At 44.2% G+C, this 24,223-nt stretch overlaps 1 pseudogene; it reads right to left on the bottom strand.

The window, feature by feature from the left end:
* Window positions 1-11,090: 11,090 nt before the first annotated feature.
* Window positions 11,091-12,280, bottom strand: LOC150024725 (uncharacterized; annotated as a pseudogene).
* Between the last annotated feature and the right edge of the window lie 11,943 nt (window positions 12,281-24,223).

Below are 24,223 nucleotides of genomic sequence, written 5' to 3'. Positions count from 1 at the left end.
TTCAACTTTACCTTCAATAAATTCAACTTCCCTTAACCTTGAAGAATCTTCTGACACGTGCCCACCATCATCATCCCCACCATCATGATCTCATTCCATCACTTCATGAACAACTGCACCAATACCCTGACCACCATCACCTTCCTCACCACCAATAGCACATCAGGTTCTACATCTACATTGAATTCCTCATCATCATCATCTTCCTCAACAACACCTTCCACATTATCAGGTTCCACACCTGAATTCCTCCTCATCATCATCTTCCTGAACATCACCTTCCACACCAGCACTGATATCCTAATCATCATCTTCCTTAACATCACCTTCCTTATTAACATCATCTTCACACCATCAGCATCACCAACATCATTTTCACCCTCAACCTCACAATCAACCTCATCACCTAGAAGCAACATAACTTTTGACCTTTAATACAAAGTGCACTAAAAATAAGTGAACTTCAAAAACGTATTTGCAACTTTCAGCATATCTATTGCACCACCATCATCAACTAGAAGTTGCAATCTATTTTCCAACACTTCACAACCTCCACGTGAATACCACATTTCCTATACTGATAAAAAGCCCATCTCCTTTACAATGCAACCTATTTCAAAGTAACTCCATCTATTAGAGTCACATGACCATGTTGATGTATCACCACCAACATATCTCACTCTATCACCATCAAAAAATATCTCACTATGGTGGACCACAAGGTCAAAAAAACCTTTTGACATGATATGGAGTTTATGAAAGGTATCTCTGAAAAATATACATATGACACACTTACCAAACAAATTACAAACTAATCCTTCATTTAACTATGTAAAAAACCAAATGTTGGACCACATAGAAATTTTTCCACATGGTGGGACCCTACATCATAAACTACTCTGTAAATGTTCCCTTAAAGTAATCAAATACACAACATACAACATATAAAATAAAGCAACCAATTAAACAACATTTAAAGACCCCATAATCATTTAACCAACATAGGGTAAATGAAAAAGTCCTAACCTTAGGAAGGAGCAAACACAAAAATGCACCACGCTCAACAATCACTGCACCTCAAACCACTAAACACCAACACTGCACCAAATCCCACTTCACAAAATCGCACCCCACACAATCGCACTTCACAAAATTGCACTTCACCAATGTTGAACTATAACCCGAATCGCCCAAACTCACTGCTTGCCACACAGATTGTAATTAAAAAACCCTAACCTCAATTGCACCCACTCAGTGATTGCAATTCAAAAAAATCCTAACCCCAATGTTCATTTTTACTAATTTGTCAATCCGCTCCACTTGCCACCTCACACAACACCCAATCCATTTTTTCTCTGCCACATAAGCAACACTTGATGCCATTAGGGGGACTTAAGAAAAATGACAAATTTGGGTACTTTTTAAAAAACAAAGGGACCAAAATCATGTTTTTAAAAGCCACTATACTAAATTCAATATTGACCCTAAATGTAGAGATAAATAAGATAATTATACCTTATTTATATTACTATTATTTTATAATTTTTTATCATTATTTTATAATTTTTTATTAATATTTTTACTATTATTATTAGATTTTTTTTATTATAATTATCGCTCTTTTAATAATTTTTTATTATTATTGTAAGTATTTTTCTTTTAATATTTTTATTATTATAATAATTATTAATATTTATTATTATAATTGATTGATTTAGATTGTTATATAGTGTGATCAAGCCAACTCCAAATGAAAAATAAATAAAACAAAACAAACCTTAAGCCTACTTACTGGAAAAACCACATTGACCATCTCGAAAACAAAACAAACCACGTAGTAACACCTTCGTAAACCACTCCCTGCAAGCACATCATTTCATTCACTTTAAACACTTTAATGAAGTCAACTCAAAAGCATGCAAGCAAACTAAAAAAAAAGAAAGCTTGAGCCTAATCTATTGTGGGAGTAAGGGGATAATCTGTTATATTTAGAGAGGAAGCACATGATCGGTTATGTGCTTCCTTTTGAAGCATAATCTATTATCTCCTCATCCCATAATCCATTCTAGAGATTACAATGTCATTCTATTTTCTATGAAGTGCATCTACCCATAAACTTACCTCTTCATCTTTACACCAAGTCCACCAACGACCCTTGATAATAGTGGAAGACCTCCACAACCTTTAACAACAACAACTATGTAACAATGGTACTTGTGGAAGAAGAAGATGACACGCACCAAGAGACATGTATAAGGAAGAAGGTGACACGCACCAAAAAAAAAGAAATACATATCAATTTCTTTAGAAAGAACGTGACCCAATACTACAGAGTGTTCAAAATAACAGAAAGAGAAAATTACAATCATTCCCCCTTTTTCTCTCTCTCCACTATTACCTTAAATACTAATGTTTGGACCACTCAAACTTCGCAAGCTTGGAATTGGTTATTTTGGACTGAGCATTGCACCTCGTCCTTCCATTGCTTACCACATATCCTTTTTCCTTATTTCCACTATTCTTTGTAATTTCCTTTGATACAACTATGTTTGTTACATTACCTTTGTGTTTAAAAGAAACCTTGTCCTCAAGGTTGAATTCTAGAAAGGCTTTCCTCAGAGTCATGTTATCCTCCCATGTTATTTGGTTGTCTTCCAACCCTTCCCACTTTATTAAGTGTTGTTGTACTTGTTGTTGATTCCTTCTAATGGTTTTGTTTTGTAATATGGCTTACAATTGCAACACCAAACCTAAGTCTAAATTTGTAATAGGTAATGGAACATATGGTTGATCATGATCACCTTTACACAATTTCATATGGGCGCAATAAAAGACAAGATGAATTTTTGCAGAAGGAGAAAAAAGTTTATAAGTTACTTCCTCAATCTTCTCAATTATAGGGAATGGTCTGAAATATCGAAGGCTAAGATTTTGATTCTTTCTTAGCAGTACAAAATGTTGTCTATAGAGTTGAAGTTTCACAAATACCATATCACTAACTTCTAGTTGCATAAGTTTTCGTCTTTTATCCGCCTATTTCTTCTTGTGTTGCTGAGTGTGGCCTCCCTCTAGACGAGTAGGTCTTGCACATTAGTGGGATCCTGATTGTTGATGGTATATTTAATTAGTTGTGGAGGTTCTTTACCATAAACGGCTTTAAATGGTGTTATGTTAGTGTTGTGATGGAAGAAAGAGTTGTACCAAAATTCTGCCCATGGTAATAATTTAGACCATTCTTTAGTATTGTCATATGTAAAACACTGTAGATACATTTCAATGCATTTGTTCAATGCCTCTGATTGACCATTTGTTTGTGGGTGGTACGCAGTGCTTAATTTCAAAGTGGTACCACTCAGCTTAAACAAATATTTTCAAAATTGACTCGTGAACTCCTTATCTCTATAAAAAATTATGGATTTTGGAAAACCATGTAACTTGACCATGTTTTTCACAAACAACCCAACCACTTGCTTGTTGTTCAATTTAGGTTTCAAACTAGACAAGTGTGCATATTTGGAAAGCCTATCAATGACCACCACAATAACAATATGCCCATTTGAAGAGGGAAGGTTGGTGATAAAATCCATGGCCACATCCTCCCGTATTTACCCCGGAATTTGGAAAGTGATGGCATTTTCATGAAGTTCTTCTTGAATCAATGTAGAGTATGGGGCGGAAGCAATGAATGAGAGTGAGCAAGATCCTCCTAAGAGTGGTGTTGATCTTGTAGGTGCATGATAAGTGTGGGTATTGAGTGGTTCGGCCAGCTCAAGGGAAAAGATGAAGGAATTGAAGTTTAGAGCCTAGGATTCTAGGGAGAAGCAAAGTTTGGCACAAAATGGCAGCATAAATTTACTCACAATAAACTTGAAAATACAAGGTGTAGACTCCTCCTTTTATAGGCTAAGGAGGACCATAATGCAACCCTAATGCTAGCCAAATGAAATGTAAATGTGAAGCACATGGGTGCACATGGCACATGGGTGCACAAATGAGCACATGGGGAGGGGTGTGTCTAGTTTTTATGCTCACCCCCTCCATGGGCTTTCTAGACCGGCCTTGGTAAATTTAGAGGTTTTTTTAGAAACTCTAAGTTTACCTAGGTTGGTGTTTTAGGTGCCAAAATTAATTCTAAGAAAATTACAAATAAAGTTCCTATGCTAATTTTGACAAGAAATTAAAGTCTACTCTACACTAGAGTTTATGGCATTTGAACATGTAAAAGAACGTCTTCTTGGATCCTCTTGGCCATAACTCTATGGTTGGCCCAAATCTACCCTTTGGTGGGCTTGCATGTGGGCTTGTGCTTGGGCCTCTTCCATCATCCCCTCCCTCTTGAAAAGGATTTGTCCTCAAATCCATTGCTTCTTCTTCTTCATGGCTAGGGGAATGGATGTGGCTGGATGGTGTCCATCATCTCCTCCTTCTTGAGAAGATCTATCCTCAGATCTACAGACTTGATCTCGGATAGCAACCTTTTGCTTCGCCAAAGCTTGTCCTCCTGGATCAAACGTCCACCTATAGAAATAATCAAATAAGGCATAGGTGTTAGTTTGCAAATTAATTTTACTAGGTTGCCATTTTTGTTTTTCTTTTGGTTTTGGCAACCTTGGACAAAGTTTCTCTTTTAATGGTTGTGTGTGGTCTCTAATCATCTTATGTATTTTAAAATGTTCATTTGTGGTTACTTTCTCTTTAGGCATAAATCCTATAGAAGATGGTAACAACATAAAAGGAGAAAGATGATTGAACCCACACATAACTTTAAAAGTAGAAATATAAGTAGTTTTGTGAACTACTTTATGGTATGTTTGCTCACCTCTAGAGTTGTGTGTGCACTTCATGATTATTCTAGGCATAGTAGAAAGAGCTAGATTTTCAAATATATTTTGACCATGCGTTTGAGGATGATAAGAATTTAAAGTGTGCAATTTAGTTGCAAGTTTTCCAAAGTAAATCCTCAAATCATGGTTTGCGAAATTTGGAACTCTATTCAACACTATGCTTGAAGATAAACCATGAAGATGTATGACTTCTCTAGAGAAGAGTTTATCCATAACCATGAAGATTGAATCACAACCTTTTGTTGTCCTAGGGAGTTTTAATATGAAATTTATATCTTCCCAATGATCATTTGCAAAAGGTGAAGGAGTATAGAGTTCATGAGAGATTGCCTTGGGTGTAGTTTGAAAACAAGAATTGTACCTAAGGTAATGTCTTTGAACTTCTTTTCTCATGGGGGACAAAAGTTTTCCTTTTAAAAGCTCTAGAGTTTTATCAACTCTAATTTGTCCCATGAGTTCTCCTTCATGAAGACTCTTTCTCTTATGTGTAAGGATAGTCTCGTTGTGACAACCATTGTTTATAAGGATTTGTACACTTTGCAATGGTTGTCTCAATAAGACATGACAAGTTTCTTTAGGCCCTACTTCACATAAAAATTTGTTTTTGTAGATGCTTATAAAAAACTTGACATTCACTTGGTGATATCCTAGCACATATGAGAAATAATCTATTTCATTTTTATCTATGCAAGCTTCTTTTAAAGACTCTTCTTTTTCACTTAGGCTTGCAAGTGTTCCTTTACAAAAGGTAAGGCTTTGAGGTTGTTCAGCAAGACACATATTTTCAAAGGTATTTTTAAATCTTTGGTCTTGTTGAATGACCTTGTGGGAAGGAACACTCTTCTCCCACGCCTTTTGTTCTTCAAGGGTCTTCTCATGCTTTTCTTTTTCTTCTTTTTCTTTAGCTTCCCTTTCGACTTCCCCTCTCTTATTTTGTATTTTTCTTTCCTTTCTTTCTTTATGGGAAGCAAACAATTTTTCTACCCTCATTTCCCAATCTAGGCAAGCTTCTATATTTTCTTTTCCATGGAAATGGGGTTGTTCTACCCTAACCTCTCTTGGGTTTTCTTGTTCTTTTCTATCTCTTCTATGTCTTCTAGGGGGTGCTTGATAATAATCATTTACTCTAATGCTTCCCTCCCCAAAAGAATCATGATCTTTAGAGATATATGCATGAGAAGGTAATTTTTTTAGAATGTGAGACTTCTCATCCTTTGCTTTAGTCAAAACATTAAGTTTAGTCTCACTCTCCAATTGTCTATATGCAATTGATTGCACAGTTTGTGAAACTTCTTTCAAAAGAGTTTTTAAAGATTTTAATTCACTTCCAATAGACTTTGTAGAATGAGAAGAAGAAGACATGGCTAAAGCTTTGTGTATACAAGTATTTTACCTTGAGAAAACTTAGGAAAGTCAAAGAAGGTAGTTTTCCAGGTAAGGGAGGTGAGTCACAAAGGACTACTTAAATACCAAGCCTTTGCCTTAGCCAAAAACTATCCCCCAATGTCTTCACACAAAGCTTTCTCTTAGTAAACTACTTAGAACACAATTAAGTTGAGAAATCAATTTTTTTTTTCAATGCAAGAAAACAATGTATGCTAACTAATTAACAAGGCTAGTCGGTTTAGCACAAAATTTAAACAAAATTAAACATGCAAAGCGTTTCTACTAAAGCAATAGAATAGCAAATTCAAACAAGTAACAATTACTAAACAAGAATGCTATACTATTCGGCCCTAGGTGAGGCTTCTTGGACACTTAGAGCCCTTGAAGACACACTCACCGTCTAAAACGTAATTAAAAGGTAATTAACAATAAACCAAGTTGCAAAGGAAATAAGAGAACTCCCTTTGTTGATCCTTTTTTTTTTTTTTTGGTTAGTGCACTTCCTTGTTGTCTTTGCTTGTTGATCTTCCAAGTGTTTGTAGTGTTTTTCAAGAATGCTTGTTTCGGCTTTGGCCTTGTCTTCTCCTTAGAATGATGGTCTTTAATTCTCCAATTTCCAGCACCTAGCAAAGGGCTAAACCTTAACCAAATCAAGTTCCCATTCACATAAGCACCAAAAAAGAATAAATTCCAGCACCCAAATTAGAGGTCAAAGAACAAAAGCAAGAAACAAATTTAATTGAATAAAACAGTACCACCAAAAGGATTTAGATGATGACAACTAGAAATAGAATCAAGAAATTAAAGCAAACAAATAAAGGTACTCAATTAAAGGTTGGCACACAAAAGAATTCCTAAAGAAAAGCACTAGATTAGATGACCAAATAAAAAAACAGCACCACTGGAAAATGTTGTGGGCCAGAAAACGTGTTTGTTCCCCGATTTATGCTGAGCTTTATTTTTAAAATTTGACTCTGAAATTTGATATGCAAGAGATTCAGGATCTTATCTAAAATCTGGCTTTGGAATCACTCAAAACGAATGCACCATTTTTTTTTAATAAATTTTGCAGTTTTGGTGTTCGGTTAGGCCAGCTGGAGCGCTTCAGATTTGCACTCTGATTTTAAAAGATTTATCATTTTTTTTCTGTTGCTTTTTTTGACCTAATTCTTTTTTTGTCCTTTCTATAACACTTTAAACTTGCATTTTCCAGAGAATCAAAATTTTCCTATGAGTGGAAATATTTTTCTGGGTTAAAACAGCCAAAACAGAGAAGGTGAAAACAGGGGAATCTGAAAACTGGAAACAAAAACAGCAAGATACCGAAGTTTAGACACAATGGAAATTTGTGAAATAGAATTTGTGTATGATCTAAACACAAATGGAACTCAAAATAAAATTAAAAAGGCACCAAAAGAGCAAAGAACAGCAGATTCAAGCAATTAAAGAGACCCAAAATCAAGAAACAATCAAGCCAAATAAAAGGACTACTATGAATTGTTGACAATATGGATGAACATGACTTGACAAAACATGTATAGATTCAGAAAATTAAAGACTCAAAGCATAATATGAACCAAATAATGAAAGCAATAAAGACTCAAAAGCCTAAAAGAAAATAGCAACACAAAGGTGTATGGAATCCTATCACAAATTGCACAAGAAATTGTTCAATATCAATTGAACAAGAGTGCTTCGGTTGGATCTTCCACAAAGCACACCAAGAACAAATTAAAATGTAAAAAAACAGCAAGACAAGTAAGGAAAGTAAATGACAATATGAAATAAAGAAGAACTAAAATTGAAAAGACAAGGAGCTACTCATCTTGAAGAACCAAAGCTCATGATACCAAATGATGGCATTTTCATGAAGTTCTTCTTGAATCAATGTAGAGTATGGGGCGGAAGCAATGAATGAGAGTGAGCAAGATCCTCCTAAGAGTGGTGTTGATCTTGTAGGTGCATGATAAGTGTGGGTATTGAGTGGTTCGGCCAGCTCAAGGGAAAAGATGAAGGAATTTTAGTTTAGAGCCTAGGATTCTAGGGAGAAGCAAAGTTTGGCACAAAATGGCAGCATAACTTTACTCACAATAAACTTGAAAATACAAGGTGTAGACTCCTCCTTTTATAGGCTAAGGAGGACCATAATGCAACCCTAATGCTAGCCAAATGAAATGTAAATGTGAAGCACATGGGTGCACATGGCACATGGGTGTACAAATGAGCACATGGGGAGGGGTGTGTCTAGTTTTTATGCTCACCCCCTCCATGGGCTTTCTAGACCGGCCTTGGTAAATTTAGAGGTTTTTTTAGAAACTCTAAGTTTACCTAGGTTGGTGTTTTAGGTGCCAAAATTAATTCTAAGAAAATTACAAATAAAGTTCCTATGCTAATTTTGACAAGAAATTAAAGTCTACTCTACACTAGAGTTTATGGCATTTGAACATGTAAAAGAACGTCTTCTTGGATCCTCTTGGCCATAACTCTATGGTTGGCCCAAATCTACCCTTTGGTGGGCTTGCATGTGGGCTTGTGCTTGGGCCTCTTCCATCAGAAAGGGTTGTAGTAACCCAAATGGTAGAGTTGTATCATGTTTTGTTTGTTGACATATTAAACAATTATGCACATACACCTTTACATCTTCGTGCATACCTTGCTAGTAGAACTGTGTTGCAAGTCTCTTTAAGGTTCTTGTGAATCCTGAATGTCCACCAACAATGTACTATGGAACTCCTGGAAGATTTTTCTCACCAATTCATGTCCTTTATATAAAACCATTATGTCTTTCCAATACAGTAACTGATCACGAACTGAATAATGAGGAGTGGGAAGCTTGTTCTGCAGACACAACTACATAATTGCACTTAACTGATTATCTTGGGCAATAACTTCCTGTACTTTTGGAAGTAATTATAGTTTCGGCTCAAATATTACCATCATAAAAGAGCGAGAAAGAGAATCAGTAGCCACATTTTCCTTTCTAGGTTTATACTCAATAGTGAAATCATAACCTCCGTGAGTGGACAACCATTTTTCTTATTCTGGTGTGTGGACAACTTGATCAATGAGTGATCTTAGGCTCTTTTGGCCAAGGAAATAATGTATGAATTTTGCTATAGCCTCCGTGATAGCAAAAAACTCACTTATGTAAGGTGACTACTGTCTTTGCATCATATCCGTGAGTTTTTTAGAAAAATAAGCAATAGGATGTCGATTTTGACTCAAAACAGCACTGATACCCACTCTGAAAGCATCATTTTTAAGAGTGAAAGGTTTTGAAAATTCTGGCAAGGCTAAAATTAGTGCTTGTGTAATTGTAGATTTGAGCTTGGAGTTTGTCGGCATCTGGACCCCTTAGAAATTTATCCTTTTTCAGTAAATTTGTTAAGGAAGTTGCAATTGCTGCATAGGACTTGATGAATTTTCTATAATACCCAGTCAAGCCTAGGAATCCTTGCAATTGTTTAAGATTCTGCGAAACTAACCTCTGTAAAACTGCTTGTACCTTGTCTTTATGCATTGCTACTCCTTGTCCTGAAAATGTGTGGCCAAGATAATCCACTTGTTGTAGACCAAAGGAGCATTTTGATAGCTTCACATGTAACTGATGCTTTTGCAGAGCAACTGAAGAAACAATTCAAGATGTAATAGATGATTCTTCTAAGAAGGATTGTATACTAATATGTTATCAAAGAAAACCAATACAAATTTTCTAAGAAAGTCCTTAAAAATATCATTCATGGGGCTTTGAAAAGTGGTTGGGGCATTAGTAAGCACCAAATGGCATCACCACCATTCATATGGTCCTTGGTGGGTTCTAAAAGTTGTTTTTGTGTCTATCTTGTTCAACAACGAGAATTTGGTGGTAGCCTGATCTCAGTTATATCTTGGAAAAATAATGGGAGCCATATAATTCATCTACTTTTGGAACTGGAAAGTTGTCTTTGATTGTAATTGCATTTAATACTTTATAATCCGTACAAAACCTCCATGTACCATCTTTCTTCTTAACTAGTATAATTGGTGAGAGAATTGACTTTTGTTGGTTGCAAATAATGCCGCAACAAGCATTTCTTGAACCATCATTTCTATCTAGTGTTTTTTACTTTGATAGGGCCTCACTTTTACTGGTTTTGCATCGCTCATCAAGAAAATAACATGGTTATGACTTCTTAAGGGTGGTAAATTGGTGGACATAGCAAATACGCTTTTGTAATTATGCAGCAACATGACCAACTCAGGTTCCATATTATCAGGTAGCTCGATCCATTGATCTTGCAACACATCTTGTTGTTTGTACTACAAAGTGAAGACCTTTGCTATAGAATGAACATTATGCATTCGATGAAGCTGATTAAATTGACCAGGAGCAGGCAATTTATATTTATCACCATGTAAGGTGACAAACTGTTTGTCCATGTAAAACTTCAAAGTAAGCTTATTGTAAATAGAAATGTGAGGTTCCAATGTAACAAGCCACGCGGCTCCCAACACCAGATCAACACCAGAAATTGGTAAGAGATACGCATGAATCTAATGAATGTCCTTGTACCATTACCTCTAGTTGCTTCACCAATCCTTCTGCAACTAAAGAATTACCATTTCCCACCAATCATTGAAAATTTGGAGCATCTTCCACTAGCAGCTTTAAATAATTTGCAATTCCAGGTTGCAGAAAATTATCTGAACTGCCACTATCCAACAGAATTTGAATCACCATGGCATTAATTATGCCTTGAAACTTCATAGTCCCCAACCCTTTTGATCCTTTTAAGGCGTTATATGATAAATGATGATCCTAAATTGCATTATCTATCACCTCCTCTGTCTCAGGTTGCAATTATGATATATCTACCTCATCTATTTGCAGCAACAAATATTGTCTATTCGGACACCTATGTGAGGGGGTGAACTTTTCACCACAAGTATAGCATAGCTCTTTCTCTTATCTGATTTGCATCTTTGCTGGAGATATTTTTTTAATATTTGTAGGCTTCGGTAACGTGGAATGTGTGTTGGTAACTGGGGCTTGTAACAAGGGTGGAAGGCTCGAGGACTTGATGGATTGAGATGAGATTACGTTTGTGTTTGGGTTGTGATGTCGAAATGGAAAAATGTGAGGCTTGTTTGTTTTACTATATTTTTCTTCATATAACTTGGCCAAGGAAACACAGTGTATTAATGTAGTAGGAAATTGAGCTATAACATAACACTAGATATTTCATTTAAGTTCTCCCACATAACAATCAATCAAAGCTTCACTTGTGACTCCTTGTACCCAATTTGCAAGAGCAGTAAATTGAGTATAATACTCATGCATTGGTGCAACCAATGCTAGTTTGAAAAGTTAGGACCTAGAACACTCATACGAAGATGGATCGAATTCTAACTCTAATGCTCGAGTAAAATCAATCCAAAAATGAAAAGGAGTAGATTTATTAGTCATTTGAAACAAAGGAACTACCTCCTTCTCCATATGAATTGCAGAAATGGTAATACGTTGAGCATCCGGTGTTTTGTATAGTATAAAAATTGCTCCGCTTTGAAGATCCATTGAAGAACTTCAAATTTGTCAAAGCGCGGAAAATCAAGCTTCACATTTCTCACTTAAAAGGGTTGTTATTGCGTCGTGTTAACAGTGGAACTAGTTTCGTTCGCATTAGGGTGAATGATTCCTTCTGTGTTGTGATTTTGCTTCAGCAAGGTATCCACTGTAACTTCCAAAGTCTCAAATCGAGTTTTGTTTTCTTCTCTATCAGCCTCCAGCATCTCTAAAATTTTGGTCATATTCATAGAGATTTCCTTAAGACGTGTGTTTTCTGCCATGTTTGTGGAATAGAGCACCAATGTAACTGATCCTGCTTGTTGACCAAAATGCTGGAGTTTTGCCTCGTCAAACTTGGATCGACGTATGCGCCGTGTTTGCCTCCGTCCTTCACCGCGATCCACCTCGAGAACCTGCAAAAGACGAAACGGCGCCGCTGCGGCCGATCGCGCTCCAACGCCCAAGTCAGTGACTGAACCACCAATTACTCAAGAGTAAGACTCAAGAACTCTAAGGAACCGTGACCAGTTCTCTCTCAGTGTACTCAAGACTTGCAAGCGTAAAGAAACAATCTGAACGTGCGTACCTCAGAAGTTCGTTGAGAACTCTTATATACCTGGGCACTTTCTCTGTCCTGGCAGTTACACATCTGGACACGTGGCTCGCATCCAGCTGTACACGTGCCATCATCTGGAGCATCCTTGACTTGGGCGCTACTTCTGACTCTTCTTTTGGCTAAGTTACTTATGCATGGCGTACTCAGTGCATAGATGCCTTGGAGCGTGATCTCTTCTGGATGGCGAGTTCGGGTGCCTTCGTACACACCTTCCCTGTGGTCTCGCCGGCCGCCTTCATGATCTGCCCTACCTGCTTCACCGTGTAAGTGGGCTATCTCCCAAGCTCATCCTCTGGCCAACTGGGAAATGACCATCTGCCTTCATCTTCGGCGATGTCCTTGCTTCGGCGATCTCTAATCACTTGGTCGCCTGGATTCACATCTGGCGACTTCATCTTCAACTCGGTGACCGCCGGTTTAGGTATGGTGGAGATCGGAGCACGCCAACTTAATAACTGGCGACTACGCAAACCCCCCGACTTCCTTCCCTTCTGCCAACCAGGTGTCCCATCAACACGCCTATACAGTAGCTTGATGCCACGTCATCATTTCCGACTACCAGGGCGGTACACAAGCCCCCCAGTCTTAAGCGAAGACTTGTCCAGCGAAAAGACTAAAGGAGTCACGTCAATACCGATCTACGTGGTGCTGGCGCGGAATTCCAAACGTTTGTACTTTCTGCTTTCCTGACACTCCACCAAATACTCTTCCAATCGCTCGACACGTGGCTCCATCAACGGTTACCTTTAATTGTCGTTTGCACTTCCAAAACCCATTCGAAAAACCCTTAAACCCATTTCACTTCTACTGTTCCATCACTTCTTTGCTTTCTCAAACGCTTCAAGCTTCTTCTGCAAAAACTCACGACGCTCTCCTGAATCCTCAACTTCCTTCATCGTTCTTCCGATCATAAAAAGGTACTCCCTTTACTTCTTCTGCTGATTTTTCCTGCATTTTAACCGATTCGCATCATCCATTAACTGTCTGGTGCATACGCTGTGGGCTGTTTCTTCTATTTCTCCTTTCTCGTAACTTAGGGCTTCGTCTTCGTTACAACGAACCTTCGTTCGTTCGTTTTTCACCCTTCTTTCACGATCGAGTCAGCCTCTGCGAACCCTGATCACCTTTCCTTTTCTTTTTCCTTTGCAGTTTCCGCGATGGCTCGAACAAAGACCACCGCGAATCCTCCTCCCTCGTCACGAAACCCTTCATCTCAAGCTCACAACCCACCACGAGCACCTGGTGCTTCTTCTTCCCAGGCTGAGAGGCCTGCAACCTCCCGCCCTAACCTGGCTAAGGCTACTCCACCAATCGCCGGAGGAACCTCCATTCCTTCCCCAGACTTCAAAAAGCTATACCCCTAGGCCAGCTCGGCACTGCTGAAAGAAACGTCTTCGATAAACTCTGAAACGGCGGTACTCCAACTAAGGAAAGGGGATCAGTCGAATCTTTCCTTTCACAAGGAGCATGATAACAAGGTGACCGTGCTGCCTTGCCACCCTGAGGAGCCGATCTGTGCTGACGACAAAGTGAGCGGTGGCGATTCGTTCTGCTTCCTCTACACAACGTTATTCAAGAAGGTGAAGCTCCGACTTCCCTTCACCCGTTTCGAACGAGAGCTGCTAACCGAGCTCGATATCGCCCCCGCCCAGCTTCATCCCAACAGCTGGGCGTTCGTAAGGGCGTTCCAGATCATGTGCGCACATCTGGGGCTGCCAGCGTCAGTGGACGTTTTTCTTTTTCTTTTTGAAGCCAAACACCTGGGAGATCGCCTGTGGGTGAGTCTGAACGGGATTGTTGGGAGGTCGATCCTCTCTATCTTCCAGCAATCCTACAAGGATTGGAAGGGCAAATTTGTCCAAGTACGCCAAAACGACCAGGATGCCTCGATGCTCGACGGGTTTCCCTTGTACTGGGTAAACAAGGGAAACAAAGACGCCAAGGGAAGCTTTAGGAGGCCAAGAAGTCCTGACAGCATGGGTGCTTTGGACAAGGATTTGTGCCTCTTCTGGAAGAGCGTGGCAGGCGCCAATATCACCTTCCTCACCACTGCGCTCATCTCCTTCGAGTTCTTTGAAGATCAACTCGAAGTTCGCATAGGTTAGAGCTCACCTCAGTGTCTAAATCATTTACTCTTGGCGATACTTCTGCTAACTGTTTCTGGGCGTCTTGTCTGTTGTGCACAAGACTTTGGTTTTATTTTCTGCACCACTTATCTGCTTTTGTTGCATACTGACTTATGTGTTTATCTTTCTCTCTGAGCTAACCTATGTACCTTTGTATCATGCAGACCGTATGTTGGGCAAGGGAAAACTGGCAGAATTGAGGGCGCTCGCCCGAGCCCATGGGTTGGCGTCGGGTTCCCAGAACGTGCCAAATTCAGTGGTGGAGATCGCCGCTGCTCAGGGCAGATCGCCCCCTAAAGGCCCAACTCCTTCAGAGGCCCAGCCCGCCCAGCAGCGCAAGAAGCTCATCCTCAGGAAGCCAAAGAGGAAAACCCCTCAGGTGGTCCAAGAGGATGACGAAGAAGACGATGAGGCGACTGAAGATGGCCTTATCACCAAGAGGAAGAGGGTGGCGCCTTCTTCACCATCTGCTCCACCTCCTCTTCCAACATCAACACCACCTTCCACACCAGCTCCACCTCCCACACTGCTTCCTGCTCCAGCTCCCACCTCGCCAGTCCAAGCAGTTCCTCTGGCATCTGCGCTTCCTGTGGTTGAGGCTGCCGAGCCCAACTTTATGGAGAACCCCCCGAGCGCCTCCACGCCCTATGTATCAGCTGGAGGGGGTCCTCCTTCAAACGCCTCAACTGCAAACGCTGCACCAGGCGGGGATGAAGGTGCTCACAACTCGCCTATCCTCATCACCGAATCCCCGTCGTCGCCACCACGCCAAGAAGCTCCCACTCAACAGCCATCTCGAGAAGGTGGTGGCGAGAACCAGCAGCAAGCTTCCCTGGTGCCCCCACGAGCAAACCTCTCCCTTGAGGTAAAAAGGGTGTGGGAACCCTTCTCAGCGAAACTCAAGATGATGGCAGAGGATTTCCCCTCCATCATATCCAAAGTTGTGGAGAGTTCCAGCAAGAAGCTCCAGGATGACATCTTCACGCTCCAAGAGGAGAATCGCACCATCAGGATTGAGGCGGAGAGGTTATCCTGCAATCTAACGCTCGCCGAGATCGATCACTCCCGAGTGGAAGATGCTATGAGCACTGAGCTCCGGGTGGCACGCAAGGAGGCCACCGATCTACGCCATAAGGTGCAGCTCTGAGCTCAAGAGAAGATTGAGCTGGAGAGCAAGCTGGTCCCTTATCGCGTCAAAGTGGCTGACCTGGAGGCGTTGATCAAAGCAGATGCCGCCAAGGTAAAGAACCTTGAGAAGAGGTCAGTCGATCGGGAGGCCTTCTTGGGAAAAGTCGAAAAGGAGAGAGACGACACCATGGCCAAACTCGCCGAGGCCACAGAGGAAAACGGGAAGATCACCACACAGCTGGTCCAGGCGCAGGCGGAATCCAAGAAGGTTACTGAAGACCTTCTTCAAGCTCGGGAAACCATTGAAGAACTCAAGAAACAAGCTGAAGAGCTGAAGCAACAGAACGAGGGGCTCAAGAAGCAGATCGAAGAACTTGATTTGAGCTCCGCCCAAATTCTCGCTGCTGGATTCGATGCCGCCTTGGAGCAGTTCGCCTGCCAATACCCTGATCTGGACCTCTCCATGGTGTCTCTCAACAACGAAGTGGTGGACGGGAAGATTGTTCCTTCTGAAGACTAGTTGCTTCCCTCCATCCATTATTCCTTTGCTTTCTCCCTTACACACACTTGTAATAAACTTTCCCTTTTTCTGTACATGTATCTTGAACTAATGTCACTTATGTTACGACATTTCCCGCTTCTTTTATACTCTCTTCTTGTTAACTTTACCTTCCTTGCGCAAATCTTTTAGACAAATTAACTTAGTAACTTCGCAAACGCAATTGTATACTAATCGCCTCGAACCGTCAGCTTTCGAACAATCACATTCTAACAATTTGTTACCTCAAGGTAATGAACCTTGGCGTGAAATCGCTCTTCGAATAACGAACTTCAACCCAACTAATGGCTTAAGACACAGCTCATCTAATCTGCCTTATCAAAACGGGTCTTGACTTTCTCGCCATTGTCTGAATTTCTCCTGGTCGCCAAAGACTCTTGGCGATATCAGGTTCCTCTTGCCCTCACAACTTGGCCATTGTTCCTTTATCTGGGGGTAGAGGCGCCTTTCGGATCCTTCTCTACCTCCCTGAGCTTCAGAATGAAAGACCGGGTGGCTAGGCGTTCTCTTCGAACCTTCCTTAGCCACCCTCCAAACTTCTTCCACCCTTTACACCATACCTGAACTCGTTCGAGACGAGAAGGATTTTATCTTGCCTGAACTCGCTAATCGGCGAGAAGGTCTTTAACTCGCCTGAACTCGCTCGTCGGCGAGAAGGTCTTTAACTCGTGCCTCTACATTGCCCCAGGGGTTACATCTTCTCTCTCCCAGAAACACTGAGGACTTTTTGCTGGTGCCTCTACATTGCCCCAGAGGATACATCTCCTCTCCTCTGGAAGCACTGAGGACTTTTTGCCGGTGCCTCTACATTGCCCCAGGGGTTACATCTTCTCTCCCCCAGAAACACTGAGGACTTTTCATTCTAACTCGTCTGCACTCGCTCGACGACGAGGAGGTCTTTATCTCGCCTCAGGACGCGCGAGGGCGTTGAGGTCTTTTAACTGGTGCCTCCGATCGACGAAAGACGATGAGGACTTGAAACTTTAACTGATGCCGCCAGTCGCCGAAAGACGATGGGGACTTAGAAACTTTTTTAGAAAGCATGCAACATAACTTCGACTTGCCTTAAATCACATATAAGTGACAAGGTCTTTCTTCAAAACTTTCGGAAAACAACACGCATGCAATCTAAAACACTTTAAACTTCGAAAACTCTTCTTTATTGGGTGGCCTCATTAAAAACCCTCCTTAGGGAAAAAAGAGTGCCCCCTCCAAACTGTTTTAACAGAAACATTGTAAAGCTCTTCGTGTTTGTTTTTACTTACAAAGTTCTTAACTGTAATATAACTTGAGGTGCGTGGCGTTCCAAGTGCGAGGAATCGCCCCTCCTTCCAATGTCTCTAAGCGGTAGGCGCCGTTCTCGAGCGCCTCGGTTATTCTGAACGGTCCCGTCCACTTAGGCGACAGCTTATTCTCCATCTCGTACTGGTGGGCCTTTCTCATCACCAGGTCGCCCTCTCTGAACTGTCTTGGCATCACCTTCGAGTTATATCTTCGTTCAATCCTTCTCTTCACCGCCTCAGCTTTCAATCTCGCCTCCTCCCTGACCTCATCCAGCAAATCCAGGTTCAGCCTTCTTTCCTCATTCGAGTCTTCCTCCTCGAAGTTCTGGAATCTCGGCGAGCTCTCCTGGATCTCCACTGGAATCATTGCGTCGCATCCATAGACCAGGCTGAACGGGGTCTCATGGGTTCCTGACTGCTCGGTGGTGTGGTACGCCCAAACTATACGGGGTACCTCCTCAGCCCAACTTCCTTTGGCTTTCTCTAGCCTTCTCTTCAACCCTCTCAGCAGCACCCGATTGGCTGACTCTACTTGGCCATTCGTCTGAGGGTGCTCGACGGATGCAAATACTTGTTGAATTCCCACCCCTTCGCACAGCTTCTTCAACAGGTGACTTGCAAACTGAGTCCCATTGTCCGACACCAGGCGCTTGGGCACACCAAACCGGCACACGATGTTCTTCCACACGAAACCCTCGATCTTGTGTGCGGTGATCTGGGCCACTGGTTCTGCTTCGATCCACTTGGTGAAGTATTCAATCCCCACCACCAAGTACTTCATCTGCCTGATCGCCAGCGGGAATGGTCCCAGGATGTCGATTCCCCATGTATGAAACGGCCAAGGGCTGTAAATCGACTTCAACTCCTCGGGAGGCGCCTTGTGCCAATCGGCGTGCTGCTGGCATTGCTTGCAGCACTGCGCATACCTCTTGCAATCTTCTCTCATTGTTGGTCAGTAGTAACCTGCACGGAGAGTCCTTGCAGCCAGAGCTCGACCCCCGACGTGGCTTCCGCAAATCCCTTCGTGTAGCTCAGCCATGATTCTTGTACATTTTTTCCCGTGCACACATTCCAGGAGTGGATGAGTGAACCCAAACCTGTACAACTCGCCATCAATCATTGTGAACTTACTAGAATTCTTCTTTATCTTCCTAGCCTCCGTCGGATCCAACGGGAGGAGGCCATCCGCCAGGCATCGCTTGTACTGTGTTACCCAGGCGTCTGGCTCATGGGTCGCGCAGACCTGCATCATGTTCACCTTTTCTCCCCGACATGCTCTTATTCTTGGCGACCTCAAGGTCTCTTGAGTCAAGGATCTGTTACTCCTCGCCGCTTTCTCCGTCGTCTTGCTTATCTGAAGAACCAGGTGATCTGCCACAAATGCTCTCGGCGTCTTCAGAGTTTCTTGAATCACCGTCCTCTGCCTACCCCCCTTGCCTGAACTGGCGAGCTTAGCTAGCAAGTCAGCTCGGGCATTCTGCTCCCTGGGCACGTGCACCACTTCGAAGGAGATAAAGGAACTCTTCAATTCCTGTACATACTCCAGGTAAGCCGCCATTTGTGGATCTTTGGCCTGGAACTCGCCTGTTACTTGTCCCGTGACTAACAGCGAGTCACTCTTAGCCATCAGCACCCTGGCTCCCATCTCCTTAGCCAGCAAGATACCGGCGATCAGCGCCTCATATTCTGCTTGATTGTTGCTGGCTTTGAAGGCAAACCTCAAAGATTGTTCGATCAGCACGCTGTTGGGTCCCTCCAAGATGACTCCAGCACCGCTACCCTGCTGGTTCGACGATCCGTCCACTGAAAGCACCCAACGGAAGTCATTCCCCTCAACTCGTGTCGCCTCAGACGAGAGCTCGACCACGAAGTCTGCGAAGATCTGCCCCTTGATCGGACCTCGGGGCTCATACTTAATATCAAACTCCGACAGCTCCACTGCCCACTTCACCATCCTCCCAGCAACGTCGGGCTTCTTCAAGACCTTCTGGATGCGCAAGTCGGTCATCACCAGTATCGTGAATCTATGGAAATAGTGGCGTAACCTCCTTGCTGAAAAGACTACAGCCAGTGCAGCCTTCTCCAGGGCCTGATACCTCGTTTCAGGGCCCTGCAGTACCTTACTAACAAAATAAATAGGCTTTTGAGCCTGATCTTGGTCCTGGGCGAGCACCGCACTCACCGCCCTCTCAGTTACAGCAAAATACAACCTGAGAGGGGTTCCCACCAGCGGTTTGCACAGAACCGGCGGGCTCGCCAGGTACTCTTTAAGCTTGACGAAGGCTTCTTCACACTCCTTCGTCCAGGTAAACTTGTTGTTCCGCCTTAAGCACTGAAAGTACGGATGGCCCTTCTCTCCACTAGCTGACACGAAACGAGACAGGGCGGTCATCCGACCCGTAAGCTGCTGCACTTCCTTCACGGTAGCCGGGCTCCTCATCGCCAAAATGGCGGCACACTTATCAGGGTTGGCTTCTATTCCTCTTTCAGTTAAGAGAAATCCCAAGAACTTCCCAGCCTCCACGCTGAAGATGCACTTCTCGGGATTCAGCTTCAACCTAAACTTGGCGATCGTAGTGAACAACTCCTCCAAATCCACAACGTGCTTGCTCTTCTCCGGCGAGGTCACGACCATGTCATCCACGTACGCTTGCACATTCCTTCCCAGCATTGGTGCAAGTACTCGATCCATCAACCTCTGGTACGTGGCCCCCGCGTTCTTCAGCCCAAAAGGCATCACCTTGTAGCAATAGCACGATCTCTCGGTCATGAAGGCAGTCTTCTCTTCATCCATGGGATGCATCTTGATCTGGTTATACCCCGAGAAGGCGTCCAGGAAACTTAGCAACTTACACCCTGCAGCACTGTCCACCAGGGCGTCTATGCTTGGCAAAGGATACGAATCCTTTGGGCAAGCCTTGTTCAAATCGGTGAAATCGACGCACATGCGCCATTTCCCGTTGCTCTTCTTCACCAGTACGACATTGGCCAGCCAATCAGGGTACTGCACCTCCCTGATATGGCCTGCAGCGAGGAGTTTCTGTGTTTCGTCCCTGATCGCCTGCCTTCTCTCCTCGTTGAACTTCCTTCTTCTCTGTCGCACTGGCCTGACCTGGTTGTCCATCGCCAAATGATGGCACAAGAAGTCGGGATCAATCCCGGGCATGTCCGAAGCGGACCATGCAAACGCATCCAGATGCCACTCTATCACCTTGGCGATCTGGTCCTGGAGCTCAACTTCCAGTGATCTTCCCAGCTTGAAGATCTTTCCCCCAATCTCTCTTTCAAGCCACTGCTCGACGGGTTTTGGTCTGGTTTCTCTGGCGATCACCGCCCTGGCGATTCCCAGCTCCCTTGCTTCCTCAGGGCGATTCCTCGCCTCTTCCTCCTCTAGACCGGCGTTCCCCTCCCCCAGCTCAGCATCTACCATCACCACGTCGCTTCCGGCGGTCTCCCCCATCACCGTCGGCCTGGGCTTCGCACCGGGTGGCGGGGTGGTTGTCACGTAACTCACAGACCTCTTTTTTTTCAGGCTATTCTCATAGCACTTCTTTGCTTCTTTCTGGTCGGATTTGATGGTGATCACCACCCCCTCCATAGACGGCAGCTTCACCTTCATGTGTCGGGTCGACGGTATAGCGCCTATTCTGTTGAGCGTGGGTCTTCCCAGCAGAATGTTGTATGCTGAAGGAGCGTTCACGACAAGGTACTTGATTTTCTCTGTTCTCGAACCCGCCTCATCTGTAAACGTAGTCCTCAACTCTATGTACCCCCTGACCTCTACCTGGTCACCAGCGAAACCATACAAACACCCTCCATAGGGCCTCAGCTGGTCAAGGGGTAGCTCCAACTGCGTGAAAGTCGGCCAGAACATCACGTCTGCCGAGCTTCCTTGGTCCACCAGAACCCTATGGACCTTCCTTCCCGCCGTAATCAACGAGATGACTATGGGGTCGTTGTCGTGAGGCACAACGTCCCGAAGATCTTGCTTGGTGAACGTAATGTCCACATCCGGCGAGTGGTCCTCAAACATATCCACCGTCATCACAGACCTTGCATACTTCTTCCTCTGTGATGCGGTGCATCCACCACCCGAGAAACCTCCTGCAATGGTGTGGATTTCTCCGTGGGTAGGCATCTCGTGCTGCTGAGCCTCACCACCTGCTGGTTGGGAGCTCGACGCACCCCCCGTCCTTCTATCCAGCAAGTAGTCGTTTAGGAACCCGCTCTTGACCAAATCGTCGAGCTGGTATCCTAAAGCCAAGCATGAATCCACGGTGTGGCCAAAGCCCTGGTGGAACTCGCACCAGGCGTCTGGCTTTGGTCTCAGCACCTTGTCGCCCATCTTCTCGGGCGCCTTCAGCCTAGCTGCTATATTGGGAATAGCGATCAGGTCCGCCAATCCCATGACAAACTTGTGCTTTGGCGGGCGATTGTACTCCCAGCGTGCTGGTTGAGGCCGCCCTTGGCCCCTGCCCTTGTTCTTCCTTGGATCGTAAGGATGGCGAGTCCTCTGTTCCCTCCTGGCCGCCGCTGTCTCCAGCACCCTCTGTGGCTGGATCCTAGTCTGGGCACGTGGCCTAGCGGGAGCCACGCTTCCCCTCTTCTCGGCGACCTCACTTTCATCGGCGATGTGGGCCACCGCAAGTCGCCTGACCTCAGCAAATGTGGCAGGGTGAGCCCTGATTAATGCTTCGCAGAATGGTCCCGGCAGCACGCCCTTCTTGAATGCGTAGACCAGCATCTCTTCGTCTTTGGCTGGCGAGCGGACCATCTGCGTCCCAAAACGATTCAGGTAGTCCCTGAGGGACTCTCCCTGATACTGCCTTATGTCGAACAAATCATAAGACACCCTGGGCGGTGCCTTGTTCACTATGTACTGCTCGACGAAGATCTTTGAAAACTGTTGGAAGTTGGTTATGTGACCCGTAGGCAGGCTCACAAACCATTCCAGCGTCGTTCCCTGGAGCGTGCTCACAAACATCTTGCAGTATACGGCGTCTGATCCTCCTGACAGCATCATCTGCGTATGGAACGTGGTGAGATGCGCCTCAGGATCCTCCACGCCGGTAAAAACAGCCTTCACAGGTACCACACTCGCAGGGATAGGCGTGTCGGTAATCGCCTGAGCGAAAGGCATAGGGAAAACGCGAGGCGGCGTTGACGGCGCGACCTCCTCAGCGACTGGACGCCCTCGCTGCTCCTGAAGAGCTTGACGCAGTTCTTCAGTCACTCTGCTAAGCTCATCATTCCTGGCCCGAGAGGCGACCAGGTCCTCGTGCATTCTTGCCTGCTCTATGCGCGAGGCTTCCACATTCGCTGCAGGCGAACGCATGATTTCCACCATCTGCGCCATAGTCATGGCGCCTTCAGCAGCAACGGGCGCAACTGGACTTGAACGGTTGCTTCTCATTTTTCTCATGAAATCTTGACGAATCACAGAGAGCGATGAACAACACCTTCTTCAGCGACGATCGATTCAGCGATCAATCGGTCAGAACTTCGCGAAACCTCGAAGAACCTCAAGAACGCAGCAAACCTTCGCAGAAACTCGCAACTCCACCAAAACCCAACGCTCCTTCCACGAAAATCCAAACGAGCAACAGAACTCAGATCTTCACCGATTAAAACTCGCGCAAGCAGCGAAAAACCTCACCTCACCGAACAAGAACCCAAACAAACGGTGGAAAACGCAAAATTACCGAACAAAACCTAGATGAACAGCGGACAATGGTTGCACCAGCACACAACCACACAGAAACTGCCGAAACCTCCAAGAACTCACACTGTGGATGGGAACAGGTTTTACACGGCCCCACGGTGGGCGCCTGATGATCCTGCCTGTTGACCAAAACGCTGGAGCTTTGCCTCGTCAAACTTGGATCGACGTATGCGCCGTGTTTGCCTCCGTCCTTCACCGCGATCCACCTCGAGAACCTGCAAAAGACGAAACGGCACCGCTGCGGCCGATCGCGCTCCAACGCCCAAGTCAGTGACTGAACCACCAATTACTCAAGAGTAAGACTCAAGAACTCTAAGGAACCGTGACCAGTTCTCTCTCAGTGTACTCAAGACTTGCAAGCGTAAAGAAACAATCTGAACATGCGTACCTCAGAAGTTCGTTGAGAACTCTTATATACCTGGGCACTTTCTCTGTCCTGGCAGTTACACATCTGGACACGTGGCTCGCATCCAACTGTACACGTGCCATCATCTGGAGCATCCTTGACTTGGGCGCTACTTCTGACTCTTCTTTTGGCTAAGTTACTTATGCATGGCGTACTCAGTGCATAGATGCCTTGGAGCGTGATCTCTTCTGGATGGCGAGTTCGGGTGCCTTCGTACACACCTTCCCTGTGGTCTCGCCGGCCGCCTTCATGATCTGCCCTACCTGCTTCACCGTGTAAGTGGGCTATCTTCCAAGCTCATCCTCTGGCCAACTGGGAAATGACCATCTGCCTTCATCTTCGGCGATGTCCTTGCTTCGGCGATCTCTAATCACTTGGTCGCCTGGATTCACATCTGGCGACTTCATCTTCAACTCGGTGACCGCCGGTTTAGGTATGGTGGAGATCAGAGCACGCCAACTTAATAACTGGCGACTACGCAAACCCCCCGACCTCCTTCCCTTCTGCCAACCAGGTGTCCCATCAACACGCCTATACAATAGCTTGATGCCACGTCATCATTTCCGACTACCAGGGCGGTACAGTAACAATGGTACATGTGGAAGAAG

The sequence above is a fragment of the Phaseolus vulgaris genome, chromosome 10, assembly GCF_051622355.1.
Source record: "Phaseolus vulgaris cultivar YP4 chromosome 10, ASM5162235v1, whole genome shotgun sequence".
Taxonomy (NCBI): Eukaryota; Viridiplantae; Streptophyta; class Magnoliopsida; order Fabales; family Fabaceae; genus Phaseolus; species Phaseolus vulgaris.
The sequence above is the reverse complement of the archived record's forward strand: the minus strand, read 5'-3'. Positions and strand labels throughout refer to the sequence as shown.